The sequence below is a fragment of the Equus asinus genome, chromosome 3 (assembly GCF_041296235.1).
Source record: "Equus asinus isolate D_3611 breed Donkey chromosome 3, EquAss-T2T_v2, whole genome shotgun sequence".
NCBI lineage: Eukaryota > Metazoa > Chordata > Mammalia > Perissodactyla > Equidae > Equus > Equus asinus.
Genome location: NC_091792.1, coordinates 35,205,563 through 35,224,598, shown reverse-complemented (window position 1 = coordinate 35,224,598; position 19,036 = coordinate 35,205,563). Strand labels below are relative to the sequence as shown.

General features: G+C 36.0%; 1 long non-coding RNA gene across 2 annotated transcripts in view; it reads left to right on the top strand.

The window, feature by feature from the left end:
* Positions 1-312: 312 nt before the first annotated feature.
* Positions 313-19,036, top strand: part of LOC123284211 (uncharacterized) — a 217,610-nt gene continuing 198,886 nt past the window's right edge. For both annotated transcript variants that reach the window (XR_011501946.1, XR_011501947.1), the window contains exon 1: positions 313-586. This is a non-coding gene — a long non-coding RNA (uncharacterized lncRNA). The remainder of the gene's footprint in view (positions 587-19,036) is intronic.

Sequence of the window (19,036 nt, the reverse complement as noted above, 5' to 3'; positions counted from 1 at the left end):
CATGTCATAATCTGTAAGGCACTGGTTCCAACTGAAAACACTGAATCCAAACAGGGACTGGGTCTTGTATTTATTTGCACTTTAAAACTACAGTGTATGGGAAAATTTACTCTTAGAAAAAAAAAAAGAGGGGCAGTAGCAAAACAGTATGTTGACATTAAAGTGGAGTCACTGGACACAGCAAGCCTTCAGATTTCACCTCTCTGATTTATAATAGCATTTTGCCAATGAGAGAAAAGCCTGTGGTCTCTTTAAAACTTTTCATAAAAATCTCCCCTTTGGACTATCTTTGTTTCTTGCAGTTCAGGGCCCTGTGTAACAATTAGCAGTTGTCCAAAGTCTGGCTGACCCTGAGCTCCCCAATGTCTACCGCACTGTGGAAGGCTACAGCAACAAGATTCTGAGCAGGAATGAGGCAGGACAACTGTCCTCGAGGCAGGGTCCTAGGAGGCACCGTGTGAAAAGCAGCAGGGTTATATCCTGCTTGTGGTTTTGTACACGAACATAAATGGTAATAACCAGTGAGAAGGATCTGTACACGGAGCACATTGAAATAGCTGCTTACCAGCTTTCCTTGACCACCCCGGTGAGTTGAACAGTCGGTGGATTAAATGATTTTATCCTTCTGTGAAGAGAGAGTTGGTGGTTTAAAAGTGAGGGAAGTCTGCTTGTGTATTTTGAAGTTATGAATAGTATTTGTAAACTTCCTGGGAGTTAGAGGCAAAGAGGCCGGATAGGAAGTAGAGGGAGGAGATGATTCATTAGCTCGCCAGTAGGGAGGGAGGCGGCAAAGCTGGGATATCAGATATGGGAACCCAGGCCGACTTCGGAGGATAGCATTCTCATCTGCCTGTCTGCTAGGAGTGTTCTGGTCAGACTTTAAGGAAGAGGAACTATTGCAAAGAGCCCAATCTAGCGATTTTACAAATGCTGATTAATCATTATAGCATCAAATATCTCGCTGATAGAGAAAACCGGTGTGATTGTGGTTAGTTATTATAATTCTACGGGCATGATGTTCACTGTTTTATTCCTTCTTCAAAGTCTAGCTATTTGAAGTATGTTTAAAGTTTATTATAACATTTTATTAGGAAATTGCATTTACTTTTTGCCAGTATGAAGCAAAAGTAATAACTCATTTTGAATTAGTTTACCCTACTAGAAATAGATTGTGACAAAATATTAATCAATAATAGCTATTTTTAAATAAAATAGTTAAAAAAATTGCAGGAGAAGAGGCTTTTAAATGAATATTAATTTAGCTTTTAAAATTCTTTCTATCCCATTGACTTTCTTCATTTGCTTGTGGCCAGTTTGGGTGTACCACATTTCTTTGTTTGTTTACTTTCTAGGGCTACAAATTTCCTCTACGTAACTACGTAACAATTCCAAAAGAAAATACTTAGTTCGCTTTTGGTTTAGTAGGATTTCTTGGCTGAAGTTAGAGTTGGTTTAAAAACGCACATGAATATTAAGCATTTTACAGTAATTACGTTTATTGAAGTAGTAATAGGAGTTCTCCACTTTTAAAAAATATGGAATAAGGATATACAGGAAAAAATTTCCTGATCCAACCAAAGAATATCTAATAACTTGGTCAAAAATGCTGTTTGATTGTTAGAATTCTATAAGTATATTGTTGGGTTCCTGGTTCCTGGATTTAGTTATTATTGGATATGGCCTATCAACTCAGAGGAAGAAAGATGAGCCATCCTTATCCAAAAGAAAACCATTTTTTTAAATCAGCGCTTTTTCACTCAGAGTATAATTCAGCCTTCATATCTAATAGAATTTACCAGTTCCTGTTAGAATATCATTATTTTTACCCTTTTCTGGTAGTTATTTATAAAGAAAACACAAAAGCATTATGAAGAGATCATTTCAGGTCATTTATCATTGTGTGTGTTTAATGGAATTTTGGCTCATTTAGTACATCCTCATTTCAGAAGAATTAATGGATACCCCAAAGGATAAACAAGCAGAGTCACTTAGGCGCTTTACTAAGCTAATTTCCAATTTTTTTAAATGATAATATTCTAGTAAGTTCTCTAGTTACTTCATCTCAGAATAAAGTGCATACTATAATAGGTATAATTTTATAATTTTTGGTAAATTATCAATGCAGACCTTGTTTTCATTCCAACGTTGTCACTAACTAGCTCTATGATTTCGGACAATTCACTTAATATTGTCAGACTTCAGGTTCCCTATGTCTAAAATGAGGATGGGAAGAGGCACTCTAAGTTCCTTTTTTTTGTTCTAAAGTTGCATGATATAGAAAGAATTTACTTGAACTTAATGAATGTTTATGTAGAAAACTATAGTTACCTTGATAGTATAGTTGAATTAAATTGAGCATTGGTTTTCTTTTCAGGCTCTCAAAAGTATTGTTGAAAAGAAAATTGAGTTATCCTTAATGATTCTGACCATTTCATTTTGTCTTGCTTCATATTATCTGATAGTTGCCTAAAAGTAAAAAGAGATACTGCGCAATAGCTTACAGTGACTCAGAAAATAACAACACACTTTTATTAGCTAGTAATCTATTGGTTGCAAGTGAGGAACTCCAACTCAAATTGCCTTAAGCAAAGTAAGGGGAATTTTTTGGAATCTGTAGTCATCCATCCAAGGATGGATCAATTTCAGATACAGGTAGGTTCAGGGTTTCAAGTAATGTTCTTAGGGCTTAGTTTCTCTATCCCTTTGCCTTATTTTCCTATTGGTTTATTTCTCAGGCAGGCGTGTTCTCAATGTGGTAGGAAAGGAAGCCCCAAGAATATATTCTTTTGAATTTTGATTAAAAGGAAGAAAGACTCGCTCACAAGAAGACCATGTCAAGCCTGATCACATATCCTGACTGGTTTTCATTACATCGTGTTCTCATCCAATCTTTGTGGTTGGGATAGGGATGGAACATTCTGATTGGTCAGCTGTGAGTTATAGGATCACCAAGTGGCCATAGGCAGGTTTATCCCACCTGAATCACAAGAAATGGGCTCTCCAAAGGAAAGTAGGATTCTATTATTAGAAGTGCGGTGGACATGCTGAAAAGACACAACAAAATAACAAATCTAACACAAGGTCTTAGATTGAATACTTTCTTGGCAGTTGAAAATTTTAGCTAAACAGATAAATTTGTCAACACACTTGGAAAAAACCACCACCACCACCACCAGTAGTTGAGTGGCTTCAACGTTTTCTTTACACCATTCAATCAGGAAGGTGTCAAGACCCTCCCTGAACTAATTTAACATTGATCTGCAAAAGGATTCAGAAACTTTTCTTTATTCATGCATTTATTTCATTCTTTTAATAATTTATAGTGGTGAAGCTTTTTGTTTCTCCAAGGTATTCAAGACGGGTACCTTGATTTTCTTGCTTGTTAACACTTACACGTTTAATAAATATTATTTGCTTTTCCTTTTATTTCATTCCCTTCTTCCCTCTCTTCCTCTTTTTTTCTCCTCCCTTCCTTTCTCTTAAACCTAGGCAAACAGTCATGGATCCATTCTTTACCACCTATTTTAAGTAAAGAATGAGTATACTTAATTGAAGTAATGATTGATTAAATATCAATTTACTTAACAGGAAAAATATTACCTGATAATAAAAAATATGTAGATGTTTTCTTATAATGAATTAGGAATTATTTGGTTTAAACTGTATGCTCTTAAGTGACTTCTGCCTATTTTTCTCTGGACAGGAAAGTACTCAAACAGAATTATTTTATTGCTAAGTTTTTTCAAACTAATGATTAATTATATGTTCACAATCTAATCTAGCTGGAAGGAAGGGTGAAAAAGAGTCTAGTAAAATCCTGGAACAGTTAAATAAATACATTCTAGCCTTGCTTTCTTTAAATTCTTTCTATCCAATTTGACCCTTGAAAAAGTCACAAAGAATGAGAGAACAGAACGAACATGTATATCTTGGCGTTGGAAGTGGAAATAATCTTTATATAGTGAGTGTTCTACTAACAGAATCAACCCCGGTATATAGCAAATACCAAGAGTATATTTAGTCCATACTATATAGCTTTGAGTTAAAAAAAATCCTTTTTGTTGATGTTTTTATTATTAAATAAGGTGATGATTTTGTCCTGAACTTTTTTTGATATGAAAAAGAAAAGAATGCAATAGTTTTTTGCTTTTTCCTGAAAGACATTTTAAAGAATGAGGTTTCAAATGATGCCACTGTGTTTTTATAGATTATGAAAAGTTATGGAGTTTTAAGCAATTAAACAGAACAAAAAGCAAGTTGAAGGGCATTGTCTCCTGTGGAACAATAACAATAGCTTCCTAGACAATGGCATCAATAGTCAGGCTTCTGTTAACGGTTCGAAGCTCAACCATGGCTGGCTGCTGGGCAATGGGGAGGAACTACACATTGGGGTTTTAATTGCTCATTTGCTCTAGGTCATGCCTTGCTGTTTCAACTAAATCTCTGGAGTAAAGAATCGCTCATCCCCTTCTTCCTGCATTTGATCACCTAATGGAAAGAAGCCTATGTTCCTCAGGGAAATAACTTTGGCCAGCTTGAATCAATCTTTCTCCCTTCTGTAAAACCTAATTTTAGTGTTGTTATAGAAAATCAAATGTAAAAAAGGAGTAGAGTTGGTATGCATTTCTCTGTTCCTCATTATTACTTTTGATGCAAGGTTTTTAAAGAGCAAGGAGAAAAGAATTGATAAAATCATAATAGTTTAAAATTTTTGTATAGGGAGAAAAAGTCAAATGGAACTATGAGTCTGGAAAGCACCAGGATATATTTGGTCCCAGCCTCAGATATTAAGTAAAAACTATAATTTTGAAAAAATTCTGAATTTTCAAATTAGTAACATCTTATTTTAACCATATTATTTTAATTATGTAGACTCCCATTGGGCATGGGTACAACACAGTTGTAGTCTGGCCCAGCAGGTGAGAGTATACATAAATAGCTTTAATGTTAGATAGAATGTGATAAATTATTATAAAAGAGTTATATTCACAAGTTTTGGGAATTCAGAGAAAGGAGAGATAATTTCTACTAGAATGTGAAGCAAGGGGCAGTGAAGGATTAGAAAGGCAGAAAGAAGGACTTTCAAGAAGCTGATGATCTTTGAGCAAAACCTTGAAGGTTAACTAAGATTTAAAAAATAGAGTAAAATTTCATACACGATGCATTATTTCGGAGACATTGGGATGTGAGGAAAGAAACCCATCCTACTACAACTATTATGAATTTAGTTAAACTCATTGAAATCATTTCCAAACATTTTCATAGAGGCTATATATGTTTTTACGGAGTAAAGTTAAAACTTTCTATGTGTAGGTGGATATGGGTTTTAGAAGCCAGTACATGGGTCTAATTATCAGAGTCTGTTCCAGTTTTTATCTTCACGATGAATTTTAATCTCTGCCTGTTCCAGTCCTTTGCTAATTAAAACTGCAGCCATCATGGTCTCCCACTCTTTGAGGTTGAGCCAATTTTTTATAACTAGGTGTGCCTAGGAAGGTGCAGACATGGAGACATTTTTCCCGCGTGGCACATGAGCACTAATTTATTTAAGCTGATATCATTAAAATAGCATTTATAAGTGATTTGATATCCAGAAAAAATTAGGATCATGTATCATAAAAACGTTGAACAGCATACAATTCCTCTCTCCATTTGACCCCAAGAAGTCATGTTTTCCCCAAATAACATTTTGTGAGTCCTAAAAGGTTGGAATTTAGTTTAACATTTGTAACTTGTGGATTTTACAAAAACTTCAAGTGAACTAAACAAACAGATTAATCACTTAAGTGATGCCAGAAACAAACAAAGAATCCATCATAGTCCTGGAATAATATCAAGGTAACTTAATTTGCTGGCTGCTTTTGAAAGAACAAGTGAGGTTTAGATTTGTGGTTAGAAAAAAAAAATAGTGTAGTTGAGTTTAGTTAACTAGAGTTTAATTCGTTATTTATGCCCTTGAGATTTTGTTTGAACAATGTGATAGTGAGTAGGTAATTCTGAAAAGGAATGAGGAATAGAAAATGCACTCGTTGATGGCCCTATAGCTTTGAGCTAGCATGGCATAGATAGCTTGAGGTAGCTAAGTTCAAAGAGACGTAGGTTTCAATCATGCCCACACTTCCCACTGAGGCTACAGATGTGGACAAGTTACTCTTTTGGATCCTCACTTTTATAGGTTGAAAGGGATGAATAATACTCATAGTTTGGGGTTGCTTAAGGATAAACGAAACAGTGCATGTGAAGTGCCAGCCATATAATTGACACTCTATAATTCATAGATTTTATTATTGCTGCTGTATATTTTCAGAAGGAATTCTGAGGCTATCTTAGATGCTTAGCAATATTTATTGAGGTTAAACTAAAATAAGGAAAAATTCAGAGAAGTCAACGTTACCAAGTGTTGTGAAACAAAATTTCACTCATTTCTGGTGACTGCAAATTGGAGCATCTCTTTTGGAAAACATTTTAGCAGTTTGGTATCCATTGTAACCCTACTGCGGTGGAAGAATGTACTGTTTAAAAAGTGTAGGTTAGGAGAACTGAGTGGGCAGGAAGAGCTTTTGATGATTCAGTGGGAAAAAGGGAGCCCAGTGGAATCAAGAAATATCCTTCTGGTAAACACTGGAAAAAGCCAGAGAAAAGAGAGAGGAAAAAAATGCCAACCTCCATTGAATTAAAACTTTTCCTCTCACTTTTGGCCTATGTTGACAGCATGACCTAACTATTTGCAGAAGGCAGTGACCATAGCAGATGTTGCTGCAAGCACCTGGGATATTGGCAGACAGAAACTGGGAGGGACTAATTCTGTGGTAAAGATTTTTCAGCTCAAATCTGGAATTCAGGGTCCGGAGATCCAAGGGAAGGAGTGAAAACACACCCTGATGAAAACCCTTCCAGAGTCAGCACATTCTAGGAGTTCTACTGAGGCCAGGACCAAAATGGCACTGACCTTAAGGAGTCACATGGGGGGATGTGACTGGGTTTTCTAGGCTAATGCCATCTTGTCTTCAAGTTTGTGCACAATCCACACTTCTTTATGTAACATATGCTGTTTAATCTTTTCTGTTGCTTACATTTCTTATCATCACTTTTTGGTGTGAGAGCTTGTCCTTTATTTTAAACATTCCCGGGATATTGGGCAGAGCTAGTGTGAGGTGTGTACCATCTACCGACATTCCGTGAAACTAATTATCTGAGAGAATACAGAAAAACTTACGTAGATAGAGGGGTCAGAGTAATAGATCCAGAAGATGTTTACACGTTTTTACTGCAAGTTGCCCCGGAAGCACATTACTAGATCTGAAAAGTGTCCAGAAAATACATAAAGAAGTTTAAAGTTAAACATTTTAAGGTAATACATATGCTTCTAATAAAAATTGTACATGTGAAAAATATCAATGTTATGTGGGAAAAAGAGTGTACAATATTCTATGTATTTGATAATTATAACAATGCTAAAAATGTGTACTTATAAAAACAATGGAGTGAATATATAAAAATGATAGTACATCAGGCATTATGCTTATGGTATGTTATTTTTATGTTAATTTAAATAAAAACTTTTCATATAGATTTTTTTCCTTTTAAGAGAAACTCTTTAATATGTCTGTGTCTTTGAGAATTGGAAAGAGGAAGAGAAGAATTCGGTACTTTGCTGTAAACATGATAAACTCTTCAGCTCAGATTCCCAAGTGTGGGATTTATTGCAAGCGAATTATAATTTAAAACGAAACTAGCTGTATTCCCATGATTTTAAGATTAAAAGTAGAGAAAAAAACTTCAGGACACATGAAAGTCAAAGATCTCACCATCACACTGACCAGATGTATTTATTTATGTCGCAGAATAAACACAAGTTGCAGATATGGGAAATGCATGGTGTGCCTCATCAAAGGTTTCCTTTGGGAATTTTGCATCTTGCCTTTTTCCGTGTTTCCACGAAGTCTACCTTGGCCTTGTTTTACTGTGTTGGGCTTCTCCCTTCATTTATTAAACCGGAAAATGGTAGAATAAAAGGTCAAAAAATCATGTTTCTTAAGGAATATCTACCAGCTCTTAAGGAAAATATATTTTCTAAGTCAAAAGCTCGCAGATAATCCAACAGAAAATCTGGAAGTTGATCCCTGATGGCACCAATTGTCAGGGCTGTGGACGGGAACCATTTTATCCTTCCGACCAGATTTATCGTATTCACTTTTCACTTGGAACAAACGCGCATGAAAAGTCCTCCTTTTTTCAAACTGCTTCTTCCCTGATATCTTTCAAATCCAATAACTATGAGAGCATTTTTTCTTTTTGTAAAGAGAGTGGAACTGGAACCTCTCCCCCTAATCCCATTGAAGGCACATTTCCAAGAAGCCTAAATAATTACACACAAGAACTGGGAATTTGCCTAAATTAAGCCTTGCAAAGAATGAGAAGATCCCTCCACTTTTCACTCTGCTTTCCTCTGTATGTTGGCCTACTTCCAACACGCTATAAATTCTGGTATGGTTCATAAAGTACTTAATATTGGAAGTTTCCTTTAATTGGAAGGGATGATCTAAAAACAAAAGACCGCTAAATACAGCAAAGAAGTAGAAATCTACTGTATAGCGTACAGCCTATAATTAACAATACTATATTATATACTTAAACATTTGCTAAGAGGGGAGATCTTATGTTGTGTTCTTATCACATGAAATAATATTATTAATAAATAAAGAGGGTGGGAAGAAACTTTTGGGGATGATGGGTAAGTTTATGGCATAGATTGTGGTCATAGTTCATGGGCGTATACTTACCTCCAAACTCATGAAGCTGTATAAATTAAATACGTACAGCTTTTTAAAAGTCAATCATATGTCAACAAAATGGTTAAAAAAACACAAGGATTAGGATATTTGGTTAATCCCTTTTTTTTTAAATTTGAGATTTGAATATGTCTACTGTATTGAGAATACACTGTATTGAGTTCTTCATTCCTGACTATCTCCTGACTTAATGGGAAAATACACACATAAATATTTAGAGGTAAATATTCCATGCACACAAACTTTTAAAATGTTAACTTATAAATAAATGTATTCAAACTTGTAAAGTCATGCATACTTCATGGAAGACTACGTTAAGACTATTTTCAATAATTCAGCTACTTCAAGGCAGCCATCTAACAGAACTCAGGTCAAAATTTTTTATTTTAAAATGGAAAACATGTTGGTGTATTTCAATGCTAGTTTCAACCATGAAATTAAACAGTATCGAAAAACAAATCATATGGTTCTTACGAAAAAATGTAATACCCCCTTTTCTACATTTTAGTATCAATATTTATTTTCTTTTTTAGCATCTGTGTTGTAGGGGGGAATGTTTGGATCATATATACTGCTAGCTCTATTTTCTCTATTATATGAGAAGCAAGAGGCAGAGGTGGTGGCAAAGCTGATGTGAGCTGAGTCAGTATTCTTTTACTAACCAATTAGATTAATTAACATTTATGTACATCTAACAACTTTTGAAAACCATTTATAAGGTAAACCAGTAAGAAAGAATAAATAGGTTTTATTTCATTGGAAACAAACTACAAATCCCATCCTTAGACTATTTCTTAGACTGTCTTCAAAGCACGTGAAGTCTGACTGAAAGAAAGAGAAAAACAACTAGTTGACTCTGAACTGAAACTTAGCTGGAGTTGAGGAAATGGAAGGGCTGCTACTGAAGGCAGTGTTTCAGAGGACTGATTAACGTCCTAAATTCTGTGGTCAACCTAGACGATCCAGTCATAGATTTAGGGGTATCTAATCTATTGGATGAAAAAGATCAGTGTTCTATTTCCAAACTCTGCAGCATTTAAAACTTTCTTTTGGTTCAGCCCTATTCTGAGGAAAGGAAGTTTTCAGTTTATTTTGAGTCTGGGGACAGATCCCAGTAATCCAAATTAGTTTACGATGTTCATAGTCTGTAAAAATTTGAGACCAGACAAGTTAATCCTCTCAGATCCCTGGCTTAGAGTAGACTCTTCGCGCGGGACACAATGTCTCCTTCACCTAGTGATGATGTTACACCTTTATGCACAAAGTAGGAAACTCACAAATAACAAGACTTTTCCTCCAAGTTGTCTGAATTTATCTTCCTAGAAAATCAGGAATGAGAAGTAGAAGTTTTCTTACTCACTATGAGACATGTGGACACGAGAGACCCACAGAGTCTTTCTTAATTTGAAGGTTCAGCTCAGTTCAACCAGATTTTGAGGCTGCTCTTCTGTACTGTATGTGCCAGGTACTCTGCCAGACCCTCTTGATGGCTACACAGTCACAGGCAGGACTCTTGGCGAAGACTCAAGCCTCCAGAGCAAACTTCTGAAATGAGTTGAAATTCTTTTTTGTTGAATTTTGGCTGAGATGCAAAATATTTATTCAGGAGGTTTCTCTTGTGTAATTTTGTTTTCTCATGGTTACCATATCATACGATCTTGTTATTACAGAGCAATATGCCTTCAGTTCACGAGCTGAAGTTTTCTTCTGCACATCCAATATTATTCTCCCTTAGTGCTACAAGATGCTTCCTATGTCCTAAGAATTTCTTGATTTGCATTTCTGGTTGCCAGAATTAGGTTACTTTTAATTGTTAAAGTAAAATCAGAGGAAAATCCACGTGCTGAGCAAGCCAAAAGCAAAACTAGGATATTGTATTTTGTTTTTTAAAACTGAAGGCTCTCATCTCTGTGGTTCTTTGGTGCTGGATTGCTGATTCTCATGACTGAGTTGTAGGCCCAGTGTGATACTGCTACAGGGCTAAATTCTATGTTTAAACATTCTGCAAAGTGCATCAGGATCCTAATAGAATTTACCCATCATTGATACATGTAAAGCTATAAGTAGAAGAGGGCTCAGTGTGTAATCAGTACCTAATACTTGTTACCTATTATTATTGAGTCCCTTTCACTTTGTAGTTGGTTATGGCCCTTGTGGGCATTTCCCTTATCATAGAATGTAGGAGCCATCAAATGTAGGTATCTTGGTTTTGTTCACTAATGTATCCCAAGGATCCATCAGAGTGCTTGGCAGAGAGTAGGTGCTCAATAATTTGTCAAATGAAAGAGTATTAGACTGGTTTCAATCAGGCTGCTGGCCTACCACCAGGCCTTTGACTTCAACTTGACCCCATTAGATTTCAAATATGATGATGTGATCAAACATGCTCCAGGAAGATGCTGTTGATTCTCTTCTACATGTCCAGAGGAGCCATGATGACAGAAGATGCTCATTTGTTTGTTTGAAAGTCATGATCAGGGGAGTCCCTGGGCCCTTGCTTTTTGTGTAGAGAGAGCATGAAAACTCTACACCTGATAGGAATTTTAGTGAAGCCTTCCATTTTGGCTTCTATTGGCCACATTTTGATAAAGCTCTCTACTTCTGGAAACTTTGCATTATAGATATTGTCTTGGAGGCGAAATTATAAACAAAAGGAAACACATATTTTAAATTCGTTGTTAAGATTTAACGTTTTTATAACAGATGGTTAAAACTTAGAGATAATGACAAAATAGTAAATGATTTAATTTATCTGGAATCTATTCCAAAGCAACACTAGGAGCTTTTGTCTTTGTAATTATGGCAAATGAAAAGAAATTAAATGTCACTTCAGGACAGATTTGGTTTGCAATTTAAGGTGAAAATACTTTTCTAGTTCATATAGTGTACACTTTCTTGTAGCCCCTCAGGAATTCACTTGTTGACTATGGAGAGAACAGCACAGCTAATTTGGCTTGGCTCATAAAAGTACAGGTCTCTTATTTCCTTTGTGGTGCTTCTCTGCAGAACATGCTTTAGTCAGATGATTTTTTTTTTTTCCAGTTTTTTCAAAGGTTTCCAACTTCTAGTCACTCTTGAGATTTACACTGCTTTTAAAGTCTAGGGATTTTTGGATTTGTTTAGTGTTCTAAATAAATCCTGGATTTATTTCTTTTTGACTTCTTATAATCCCCTATGATTATTTCCACTGTTACACATTTACCAATTACTGTCTCTGTTTTAAAGTGTAGTTGTCATTTGTAACTCAGTGGAGTAATATTGTTAGTTTGATACATTTATATTGTGTTTTGTGCCTTGGCCTCTATTTTCCACTCCTTTAATAGTTCATTCATGTTAATCACTAATTTTAATGTGCTTTGACCACAGTCATTAGGATTGGTAGATTTACTACTTTAATCCTTATTCTTTCCTATCTTTTATTACTCCCTGTTTCTATTGCTCTATTGTTCCTATTGACTATGCCTCCTTGTTAGCAGTGATCACATTGTATCATCTTAATATACGTGTCACAGAAATTGTAAATTTCTTGAAGATATGGACAACAACTTTTCAACATTTTATCCCTAACATATGGCTTATAGTAGGTACTCAGTATATTTTTGTTGAACAAATAGAACTAAAATGTGGCTAGGTGCTATTTGTTATCTAAGCCTTTGGATGTACAGAGAAGAATGGAGAATAATAGCTATCACAAATATTTATGAATAGTATTATAGATATATATTTTTTTGGTGAGAAAGATTGGCCCTGAGCTAACATCTGTTGCCAATCTTCCTCTTTTTGCTTGAGGAAGATTGTCACTGAGCTAACATCTGTGCTAATCTTCCTACATTTTGCATGTGGGATTCTGCCACAGCATGGCTTGATGAGCAGTGTGTAGGTCCACACCTGGGATCCGAACCCACGAACCCTGGGCTGCTGAAGTAGAGTGTGCTAACCCAACCACTACCCCACCAGGCCAGCCCCAGTATTATATTTTTAAATATAAGGAAGTATATAAGTATGAAACTCACAACTCTGGTGGAACCTTGAAAACAAACTGGTCTTGTCCTACTTTCGAGAAAGACAAACTTAACAAATCTGACTTGAAATCATGTTATTGTGAACCCTCAGGTTACATATGATGGGACTATCTTATTGATGAGACTAACTTAAACCAAGGTCCTTGTAAAATTATATTTTATATGCTGTCTTTGTTTAGGCTAAGCCACATTTTACTGAATATTGTATCTCTTGTGTATTAGTTAGTATTATGATAAGCTGGAGTTACTTTCAATGGAAATGCGTTCTATGTTCTTTCTTGATAAACATTCTGATTGCTAGGAAGCATTATTATTATTTTTTAAGGGGTCATTAGGAAAGCAAATTCTTGGATTATGAACATCTGAACTTAAATGTTGTGACAAGAATTACTTTTTCTGTGTAATGGTGCAGGATACCTGAGAATCTTAAATGCATTTACAAAGTTATCTATAGTTTTTCATGGCCTGAAGAACTAAACAAGTGCCAGGTATTAAAAATAAAAGTAACTTAGCAGTTTCTACTTTCACCCAGGATATAAAATGCTGGAAAGAATGCCACTCCCACCCACCTTAACAAGGAGAAAAAGTCATAAACACTCTAAAAGCATAACTTTTCTTGAGCCCACTAGAGAGCTGAGGTCACGCAGTAACCTAAATTCCAAAGAGTGACAAGTCTATGGAATATGAACTGTCTCAACTTCTAGAGGAAGAGACAAGTGCCATATAAGGAAGAGACAAGTTGGAATACTTCAGCTAAAATTTTAACCAATTAATCAAGGCCGAGGGTAATTGGTATGCCAGCTTGAAATGAATGGGTTCTCACTCACTAGCAAGAATTTTTCTGTTCACCTGTGCTGGATGCTCATGAGGAAAGGACAGGAGACTGCAGAGACCACTCCTCCTTGGAGCACAGGCATGCAGGAGGCAATATGGAACTTCAGGGGAAAACTCAAAGCCTTTCCTTTCCTGGTCCTTTCTCTTCTATGAATAAAAAACCTTAACCCACTGAAGACAAGCAGCAAACACTGTTATTCACAGGGCACAAGAACCATTTTGGCTAGGAAAAGAGTGGAAAGAAAAAACTCCTCTGCTGTGGGAGAACAGGAAAGCAGCCTGGGTTCTGTATCCCATAGTGCTACCAAGCAGTGGTCAGCTACCACAGGGGAAGGCAGGAAACTTCAGGTCCAGATAAGCCACAGACACAATGCAGAGTTTGACTGTCATGGGAAGGCAGGCAGAACTAATGAAAAAGCTCCACTTCAAGTTCCAGGGCCTGCCTAAGACCAAGGCTGAACTAGGAAAAGAGAAATCTCTTCCCCATGCCTAGCACTGAGTATCAAGCAATAGCAGTCTACAGTGGGGCGTGCAGCAAGAGTGTGGAGAGAGGCTTCCTCTGTGGGATAGGTATGTAGCAATGGCTGAAAGCTGAGGGTGAAGCACGGACACTGAGGAGAATTGCCTGGTGCTCCAGTCCTAAACTAAGCACAAGGCAATTGCAGCCCCCTACTAGAGGAATTTGAGGCCTGTGGTGCACTGAAGTGAACCCAGACACAGTTCATTTTTTGACTAGATTAACTCAACCTCTCATGCAAATGCCTAACAGAGGAGGGGCATAAATATTCGTTACCTCAACCTGTATTGTCCTACCTATAATGACAGACATTCATTTAAAAAAAAATCACAAGATAATCAAACAAGCAAGAAAATACAACCCATTGTCAAGGGATAAGGGAATCAAAAAATCAAGATGCAGCGATGTCGGAACAATTCCAAGATGTTAGAACAATCTGGCAAGAACTTTAAATAATTATAACAATTACGTTAAAAGATCTACTGGGAAAGGTGCACCATGTGCATGTATAGATGGAAAACTTAAGAAGAAAGATGAAACTATAAGAACAGATTATAAACAATTAAAAATTGTACAATTGTTATAAACAATTAAACAATGGAAATTAGAATTGAAGAGTTCCTTTGACAAATTTATCAATAGGCTTGATATAGCTGAGGAAAGAATGAGTGAACTTGAAGATAAATCAAGAAAAATTATAGAAGTTATCCAAACTGAAAATAGAAATTATCCAAACTGAAATACAACGTGGAAAAAAATGAGTGCTTAAAATAAACAACAAAAAAGGAACATCCAAAAGTTGTGAGACAGTATTAAATGGTTTAAAATATGTGTGTTAGAGTCCTAGCAGAGAATAAAGGCAAAAGAAATATTTGGAGAAATAAAGCTTGAGAACTCTCCAAAAACCATGAAAGATGTCAAACCATAAATCCAAGAAGCTCAGAGAACTGCAAGCAGGATAAGCACTCCTTCCATAAAACAATAAAAAAGTCAAATAAAAAGAAATTTTGAAATATTGTAGTAATCAAAGATAAAGAGAGAATCATGAAGACAGCCAGAGATGAAGATATTTTACAAGTTCAAATAAACAAAAAAAAATTATAGTAGGCTTCTTGTTAGAAACTATGAAAGCCAGAAGGCAATGGAGTGACGTCTTTAAAGTACTGAAAGAAAAAAACCATCAACTCAGAATTTTATGCCAGTGAAAATAGCTTTTGAAAAATGAAGGCTAAAGATTTTTTTTTTGTACAAAAGTTTCAAACCAAAATATGAGAGAATTCATTGCCAGTAGAGCTGCCCTATAGGAAATATTAAAGAAAGTTCTTCCTGTAGAAGGAGTATGATATTAGGTAGAAACTTAGGGGCCGGCTCCGTGGCTGAGTGGTTAAGTTCTAGTGCTCTGCTGTGGTGGCCCAGGGTTCGGATCCTGGGCGCGGACATGGCACTGCTTGTCAGGCCACGTTGAGGCGGCGTCCCACATCTCACAAGTGGAAGGACCTGCAACTAGGATATACAGCTGTGTATAGGGGGGGTTTGGGGAGATAAAGTAGAAAAAAAATAAAAAAGATTGGCAACAGTTGTTAGCCCAGCTGCCAATCCTTAAAAAAAAAAATAGAAACTTAGATTTCAAAAAAAAAGAGTGCCAATAATGTTAAAAATAAAGGTAAATAAAAGATACACTTTTACATGTTTTTAATCACTCTAAAAGAAAATTGACAGTTTAAAGTAAAAATAGTGAAAATATACTGTAGGTTTATAATATATGTAAAAATAAAATGCAAGAAAACCAAAATACAAATTATAGGAGGGAGAAACTGGAAATATATTGTTGTAAGGTTCTTATACAATATGTGAAGTAAAAACATTATTTTAAAGCAGACTAGGACAAGTTAAAGATGGACAGTGTCACCTTTAGAGCAACCACTAAATTTTAAGAAGGGGGTATGGCTAATAAGCCAACTGTGGAGAAAAAAATTAAATAATAACAAATGAACAGTTAATCTAAATGGTTGAAGAAAAGGGAAAAAAGGACATCCGGGAGAGAGAAAACAACTAGAAAAGTGGTAGATTTAAACTCACTATATCAATAATTATCTTAAAAATTATCTAAATATGCTGATTAAAAGGCAGAGATTGTCAGATAAGACAAATTCTATTAGATAATAATACAAAACGCAGCTGTATACTGTCTAAAATAAACTCCTTTAATATAAAGACATAGATCTTTTAAAAGCAAAAAGATGGGAAAAGATATACCATAAAAACCCAAATCAAAAGAGAGTGGAGTAGCTACACTAAAATCAGACAAAATAAACTTCACCCAAGAAATACCCAGGATTAAGGGGGACATTACGTATTGATAAAGATGTCAATTCATGAAGAAGACATAATAATTTTAAATGCGTATTTAAAGCACAGCAAGACTTCAAAATACATGAAGCAAAACTGATAGAAATAGAAAAAGCCATAATTACCGCTGGAGATGTCAATACTTCTCTCTTAGTAATCAATGAATCAAGTAGTGAGAAAATAAGTAAGAATATAGGAGATATAAACACTATTAACCAATTTAATTGGCATTTAACGTTCATTAAAGTAGACCATATTCTGGGCCGTAAAACAAATCTGAAGTTTTGAAGAATTCAAATCTTATAAAGTATGTTCTCTGACCGCTCAAGGATTATACTAGAAATCAATAATAGAAAGATATCTGGAAAATTACAAAATATGTGATTAAACAACATACTTCTAAATAAGCCAGGAGTCAAAGAGGAAATCACAAGGGAAATCAGAAAATATCTGGAATAGAACGAATAAGAAAATATGACATATCAACAATTGGGGATGTACCTAAGTATATAAATTAATAAAAGGAAATGAATAAAAGGAAATTTATAGCATTAAGTTCTTACATTAAAAACAAGGAGTTTATATCAATGCTCAAAATTTTCTTCAGAAACTAGAAAGAACAGAAAATTAAACCTAAAGCATGCAGAATAATGCCTAGTCAGACAGAAAAAAAAAAGAGAAAAATAAAGTAAGAGGTAAGTTGATCCAAAATTCAAAGAGATAACAATGGAAAATCCCAAAAAATGAGTTGTTTTTTTTGGAAGGAGGTGGAGAGATGAGTACTTGAAAAGTTGACACAAAAGTCTGTATGGAAATTTATATGGAAGTGCCTAGAATAGGATGATCTCTGGATATCAAGGCTTAGTATAAACCTATGTTAACTGAACCAGTATGAAATTGGTGGAAGAACTGATAAATAGTCCAATAAGGTAGAATTGCCAGCCTAAAAACCAACTCTGACATATGTGATACCTTAATTTATAACAGTAGGGAAAGGATAGACATCAGTAGCGCTAGGAAAAATTATGTATCCGTGCAAAAAAGGAATACATTGGGTCCCTATTTCATACCACACACCTACTTAATTTTAGACCCACATGTGAAAGGCAAGACTGCAAAGCTTTTAGCAGCTAATGTCTGAGATTCCTTCTTCATGTGCTAATGAAGCAGAGCTGAAAACATTTCTTTGAGTTTGGATACTTTGGCTTAGGTAATTTAAAAAGCTTTTTGAAGAAGATGTAAATTGAGCCGGGCTTTGAAGAATGGGTAGGATTTGGACAAGTAGAAATTACAGAGGAAGACATTCTAAGCACAAACAAAATATAGTCTTTGGGGAACAGTGATTAGACTGGTATTGAGAGGATGGGGAAGATGGTTAAGTGCAAAACAGTGAACTCTGAATGCCAGATGCAGGAAGTTGGTATTTATCCAACTGGGCAATGGAAGTGAGGATATGACATGATGCAAGTGATAATGTGGTGGCAGTGCCTAATACGGATTGGAGTGAGGAAGCAGAAGAATGCAAGTGGTGTATTTAACACCGAATGAGTAAGTGTTAGAACCTTCCTTAAAACGATAGAGGCGAGTAGGGGCTGGCCTTGTGGCTGAGTGGTTAAGTTCGTGTGCTCCGCTGTAGGCGGCCCAGTGTTTCGTTGGTTCGAATCCTGGGCGCGGACATGGCACTGCTCATCAAACCATGCTGAGGCAACGTCCCACATGCCACAACTAGAAAGACCCACAATGAAGAATATACAACTATGTAATGGGGGGCTTTGGGGAGAAAAAGGAAAAAAATAAAATCTTTAAAAAAAAAAAAGATAGGGGCCGGCCCGGTGGTGCAGCGGTTAAGTTCGCACGTTCCGCTTCTGGGCGGCCCGGGGTTCGCTGGTTCGGATCCCGGGTGCGGACACGGCGCTGCTTGGCAGCCATGCTGTGGTAGGCGTCCCACGTATAAACTAGAGGAAGACAGGCACGGATGTTAGCTCAGAGCCAGGCTTCCTCAGCAAAAAGAGGAGGACTGGCATTAGTTAGCTGAGGGCTAATCTTCCTCAAAAAACAAACAAACAAACAAAAAGATAGAGGAGAGTGTTCCCAATATGGTGAATGGATGATTAAATGTGGTGGTGAGTCCAGGGAGTCAAAGATAACGAAGATTTTAACTCAGAGTAACTGGAGGAATGGTGGGAGATCTTTAATAGCAAGAGGAACATAAGGAAGACGTTTTGGAGAAAATAATAATTTTGAAACATGTTAAACTTGAGGAATGAGCAATACAGTTCAAGTAGAAATGTTCAAACAGCCATTGGAAATGGAGAATTGGAGCTCCTCGGGAGAGGCGTTTGTGTGTGATTGAATCTAGTGATGTTTGAAGCTGAAGTTACAGGTGAGATCTTAGGATGAGAACTTGAAGAGAATAATAGAGGGCTGGTACTGAGTCTCTGGGGACACCCACATTTAGCAAATGGAAGGAAAAAAGGAGGCAGCAAAAGATTCTGGGACAAGGTGATTAGAAACACGTGAAA